This window comes from Montipora foliosa, chromosome 7 (assembly GCF_036669935.1).
Source record: "Montipora foliosa isolate CH-2021 chromosome 7, ASM3666993v2, whole genome shotgun sequence".
NCBI classification, from domain to species: domain Eukaryota; kingdom Metazoa; phylum Cnidaria; class Anthozoa; order Scleractinia; family Acroporidae; genus Montipora; species Montipora foliosa.
The window spans coordinates 19497946-19504209 of NC_090875.1; the positions used below are offsets into that span (position 1 = coordinate 19497946).

The 6264-nt window shown below is 37.5% G+C and overlaps 1 long non-coding RNA gene across 1 annotated transcript in view; it reads left to right on the forward strand.

Annotated features, from left to right (window-relative positions):
* LOC138011192 (uncharacterized) overlaps positions 1 to 4348 on the forward strand; it is a 5807-nt gene extending 1459 nt beyond the window's left edge. The window contains exons 2-4 of the long non-coding RNA XR_011124641.1: positions 1 to 1091; positions 1924 to 1972; positions 3163 to 4348. The exon at positions 1 to 1091 is cut by the window's left edge and continues 430 nt beyond it. This is a non-coding gene — a long non-coding RNA (uncharacterized lncRNA). The remainder of the gene's footprint in view (positions 1092 to 1923; positions 1973 to 3162) is intronic.
* The last annotated feature ends 1916 nt before the right edge of the window (positions 4349 to 6264 follow it).

Below are 6264 nucleotides of genomic sequence, written 5' to 3' on the forward strand. Positions count from 1 at the left end.
GTAAACATCTTAAGTAATATGATTTGTACGTTGTTCAGTTGTGCAATGAAGTTTCGATTGAAAGGGCCAGAGATTATGTGGGAGAATTGGTAGCATGCTCCGTTTCAAAGAAGGAGATTGTTTTTTCTGATGCAAACCAGTGAAAGTCCTTTTCATTTGAATGTGTAAAGTGCCCCTGTGATAAAAAGATAACTTCCTTTATTTTCTTCAGGTTTTGAAAGTTGTTTTCTCAACACCTTAATTGCAAAATTTTGATCTTTGACTTTTATCCAAAGGCTGTTTTTTGAGTCTAAATTTTCAATTTCACGGTCTGCCATTACTTACGTTCAAAACTGACTGAGTGGACCTCAGAGAGTTGGATCCAGGGAAAAGTGAGGTCATTTACTCAGTAGCTTAAAATTTCAGTGTGTGGATGCAGCTTATTATCATTTTTATACATTTGTATGTGAAATGCCAGTTTAAGTCTGAAAGCCCAAAACTCCCGTGCTGCCTATTAATTCTGCGGCATACACACGCATTGCATTCTTGAACTGCTGAGCCTTTGACATCATTTTCTCCTCAATCCAGCGCTCTCAAGACTTTAGTAATGACAGACCATGAAATAGGAAAATTCCAGTTAAAATAAACAGGTGTCTTTTAAAATCAAGGCTTAAAATTTTGGTCACTTGGTGTTTAGTTAACATAGTTTTGAAATTCAAAGAAAAATAAGAATTGATTTTTTTGGTCATGGGGGCACTTCAACTGTAATCATTGTTTCTTGTTTAAAGTTATCTTTAGTAGGAGGTTGGAGAGGAGGTCCCTGTCAAAAGGTAGGTTTTGAAATCTTTGATGTTTTGTCACCAAGAATTGTGGATACAGACTGTACATGTTTTCAAGTCGTGGTCAGAAAAACAAGTTACAATGTATTTTGACATTATTTTTATTGGGAGCAGAATAAAGAACTTTGTGTACCAAACATTTGGTTCGGTGAATTCTGCATTTTAACTCTTCTCACTTTTAGGTACAAAGAAATAGTGACTGAGATGGTGACTGAATGTTCCCACAAGGAAGCAGAATTTGAGCCTTTATTTGCATCTGCTGCCCACAGAAAGGTATCTTGCATTTGTCTTGCTGTTAAAAATACATGTACAGTAACTTCTTACGTGATCTTTGTGGCCTCCCTCATGCATAGCTTTGTTATTAATTTTGTAAAGTCAAGTCCAGTTTATGATGATTATCTGTCAATCCAATGAAATGGAATGATTACAATTAATCAAGCCATGACAAGTCTGATTACTGCGACTTGCCTTCACAGTTACATTATGGTGTGAATAGTTGCATTACGGGTAATTTTGAACTATCATCATCATCATCATCATCATCATCATCATCATCATCATCATAATAATAATAATAATAATACCAACTTTATTCATTTAATTCAATGAAAGGGAAGGAAACCAGAGGTTATCCCTATCGAGTGTATCAACCGGGAGCCAGATGTAATTGACCGAGTCGATTTTGATGAGGGAGGAAAACCGGTTTATCTGGAGAAAAAGCCTCAGAGTCGGGTTGAGATTGACTGAAACTCAGCCCACATACGACCTCAAGGCCAGGGTTGAACCCAGGTCACAGAGGTGGGAGGCGTGGTTAATAACCGCTAAACCACCCAGTCGTATACAAAATGACACACACACATACAGGTACTTTAAGGCATGGTTACAACACAAGCTGCAAAGTGGTACACATATCCCATTTACAAACTTGAGGAAAAACATGTATCTAATTTTGTATGTGCAAAATATGTGTGCTATAATACTGTTAAGTAGTAAATCTGGCATTCGTTGTGCACATGTTACCTTTAGTATTGTGGCTTGTAAACCATAGAATCTTGCAGGTTGGGAAAATTACTCTTTTTTTCTTTGCTCTTTTTCTTGGGCCTAGGCACAGAGAAGTGGTACTGAGAATCGCTTAAACGGAATTCAATCATAAGGTAAGCTTAACAACTAGCCTGAAAACTTCCTCAGTCTTAGGCTGTAGCTCAAGTTGTCCGAGTTCGATAATGTTTCATTACATCTTTGACAGAATATGTTTCTGATTGGCTAATGAATAATGCATAAATAAGTTTAAGAATGCAGTATTGCAGTTGCTTTGGAAACACCGCGATGGAGTAATTTTTTTTGAGTATATGAATAAAAAATCCTATGAACTTGTTCATTTGGTGATTCATTTTATGAGCACAAGTGATGTATTGAAAGTTCGCAAAATTGCTCAAGCTGTACTGTCGCTCACAGAACCGATCAAAATCAAGAATTGTTTAATACTGTACTTACCATTAGTCAGAGAAAGAGGTTTGTTGTTTTTAAAAGAAAAGTAAACATTGTCATGGCAATTTATAGTTTTAGATATAACCCATTTCACTCCTCAGCCACCTCCCCAGGAAATCGTCTGGCGTTAGACAAAAATTAATCTGTTAAATCTCAATCACGGGAGTGCATGGGTCAAAGGATTTCTTATTCTCCTCGCTGTTGCAGTAAATTGCTACCCAATCAAGAGAATGTGATGAAAATTTCTACTATGATTTAAACCATTGCATTCTCAGAAGATCTTAATCCTTGTAATCCACAACAGAAATAGAGGATATTACATGGCCGTGCAGGGAAACGAATTTTATCTTCGAGTGCTTAAAGTATCTCACGAGTGAGTGAAGCGTACAAGTGAGAGATACTTTTAGCACAAGAAGATAAAATTTGTATCCCCAAACGGCCATGTAATGTTCTGTTTATTATATAGATATTGATGAAATTTCTCGATTTTAAACAACTTGTTTTACTCATTTTTGAAATGATGAAAAGTGGTTACCAACCGCTAAAACACACATGTTGTGTAACGTGAAACAAAATATGAAAGTTATGAAAAACAAATCATAGTAGAGAAGAATCATATTAAAGCACAAAAATATCTTACAATGAAGAGGAAGCGTGCATTTTATTGGCTAATGGTGTTCGTTACCATGACGACACCTATATTCTCACATGTGAAAGATAAAAATGATATTATGTTAACTGTGCATGGTGAGGATATGATTTTTTAGTAAAAGGAGAAATCCTGGTATTTCATTAGTATCTATGTAATAAAATCAGTTTTGTAATGCAATAATGGTGCAGAAATTTATTTTCCCAGGGTGCTGGACATGAAGGACTCAGTTCAAATGGATTTTATTGACATTTTCATCCGTTTGGCTCTGGAGTTGTTAATAATGTCAAAAGCAAGATACAACAATTGTTACAGTTTTTGTAGAGGCAATTACATTATTTTAAGTGCAATTTGGAATAAATGGGCATAAGAAATCTCCGAAAATAAATTACTAGTGCTCATTAATTCCAAATTGCATGAGAAAAATCATATCATTACACAAACTTAATAATAACATACATGAAAAAAATTGAGATAGCTTATTGTAATTAAACAAATGCAACATGCGCGCTTGCATTTTTCTCGGTCAATCAGGTAAAGGTAAAGTCTGCTTACAAGCAAAGCCCATTAGGCCGCAGCTTATCCCGGTTTCTGTGGCATGAAGCGACAAGGAGTGTTTCTACTCCCCCTGGCTAGTCCAACGCAGGGCTACCCCCAGCATTAAATTCCTGGCCTTTAAATGAAAGTGAGGCTGGTGTTGACCTTGTTGTGATACAAACCTCTCTCCTTTTCTTATGTTAATGATGTTGTTGTCATGCTAATTAATAAGAATTTACATAAGAAAATGAGTAAGGGTTCTATCAAAACAAGGTCAACTCCAGCCTCATTTTCATTCAGAGGCCAGGTAACTAAGCACACAACTGTGAAATGGACTATGAAAATAGTAGCCCTTACCCCTTGCAGCAGGACTTCCAGAGAATTCTTCGTATACCATCCTAAACTGTTTTCCTCACTTCTCACACATCCCTCACAGCTTTTCAGTTCCTGGCCTCCATTCACCCTTGACACGTACAACCTATCAACATCACTCTTTGGATGAAAAGCACCATATATTGTCAATACCTTTCTAGTCATTCTATCCAATGTGTTTAACTCTTTCTTCGTCCATCTTATAATCTCTGAAAATACAATATTGTTAATAGGTAAAGGTTAATTTTAAGCTCAGTATGGCTTATTGCCCGTGTCTTGGCAAATCCATTGCCTAAACGCCAAAACATGAGCCAAGAAAAAATTGTCATGTTAAGTCGTCTGTCAGTGTTTTAAAATTATTGATAACTTGGCAGACCCATTACATGTCTACATTTGAATCAGGTTGTTGTCTACTTTCCCTACCCTTCGTGACGGCTGCAATTAAAAAAACGATGTCAAAACAGTAATATTGAAAATAAAGATAACTTCCTTGTACACTGGTTTCCTGATCTATTTCTTTTAGTAGAATTCTACTAGTATACTAATGCAAATGCTGTAATCTGATTGGCTGATCCATTGAAAACTATCAGCCATTAGTGTGCAGTGGCTGGAGGTAGTCTTGGAAATAACGACGTTTTTTTTGGAGAAAAATTTGGATGCAAATGGTAATTAAATTTCTGAGAAGTCTAAACGAAGGACAGTTACGGTTTCGTGAAAAAAGTTGAAATTATTGAAAAAGCTGATGTGCTCGCGCGCACAACTTAGATTCAAGCCGAGCGATCTTTTTCAGGCGCAAAGTTTAATAATACGTCAAGAAATAATTGGAAACCGTTATTTGAAGTAAATTTTAGTAAAAATTCCACTAAAACAATTAGATCATTCGCTCTCGATTTCTATGAGGTGATAGTTGATTCGGCCTTCAGCCTCGTCAACTATCAGCTCGTAGAAATCGAGAGCTCATAATCGAATTTTTAATTATTTACACCAAGGAAGTACGCATTAAGGACGGTGCTTACTAATTCAAAAGGTATAGTAACGCGGTTTACTGAATATGCGGGAAAAGCAGATCTTAGCAAGTGTTATTGAAATCCAAAAGGAAAATTGGGGGTAACCAGGAATTTTTCAATGAGACATCCGTAAACTGGGTAATTCTGCCCCTTCCATGTCAAAGGTAAAGCCGCGATTCTTATTTCATAGATTTTTTATAAGTGTCGGTTCAGCCAGTCCTACCAGCAAAGTACAGCACCGATTGAAGTTTTTAGCTTCCAAAACTTGCCCAAATTGTATCGGTAGGTCTCGGAAAGCAATTTTGGCGTCCCAGTCTGCACGAACCCATCTCTCACCTCTGTCTCCAGAAGACCAGAACACCCACGCTTCTTACATTTACGTTTATGCCTGTACAATCAACTGAAATGTCAATTCCTTGTAAAAAGAACAACATATTTTTTTGGTATGGTACGTATCGGAGAGCCAGAACAATTTCGCATGCGCTGACGGAATGTTTGAATAAGAGAGAAAGATGCAGTACCTCCAGACGCCGTCGCTGGAGCATAGTATCAAACGAGTCATCCGGGATTTCGGCCCGTGGCATCGCTTTTGGACGCAGTTGGCCCTTACCGACCTTGCCTCCCGGTACGGCATTGAGGGAGAGATATGTCTGCCCCTAAACCATATGTGACAGTGATCCCACTCCTACTCACAGCTCCAGACCGCCCTTGTCATAACGTTTTTAAAGTGCCCCTGTGATCAAAAAAACCACTTCCTTTTTTCCTTCAGATTTTGAAAATGTGTTTGCTTAACACCTGACTGGCAAAATTTTGAGCTTTCATTTTTATCCAAAGGCCGTTTACTTTGAGTGTAAGTTCAAAACTGATCGATTGGACCTCAGACGGTTGGATCCAGGGAAACGTGACGTCAGAGGCTCACTAGCTTAAAATTTCAGCGTGTAAACGCAGCTTATTATATATGCAAAGCGTGAGTTTAAAAGTCTGAAAGCCCAAAACTCCCGCGCTGCATATTAATTCTGCGGCGTATACACGTATTGCATTCTTTAACTAGTGAGCCTTTGACGTCATTTTCTCCTCGATCCAGCTCTCTCAAGAACATGATGTTCGTAATGGCGGACCATTAAAAAGGAAAATTCCAGTTAAAATAAAGAGGTGTCTCTTTGAAATCAAGGCTTAAAACGTGGGTCACTTAGCGTTTTGTTAACATAGTTTTGAAATCCAAAGAAAAATATGAATTGATTTTTGGTCACAGGGGCACTTTAACGTAAGCTTTCGATCGCTTATATATTCTTTCTCATATGGTAAGCACCTGCTAAAGGTAACAAACACACATGCATAAACTTTCTTTCATCTCTGCCTTTTCAGCCCATATGAGATAGAAACTGAGGGAGGC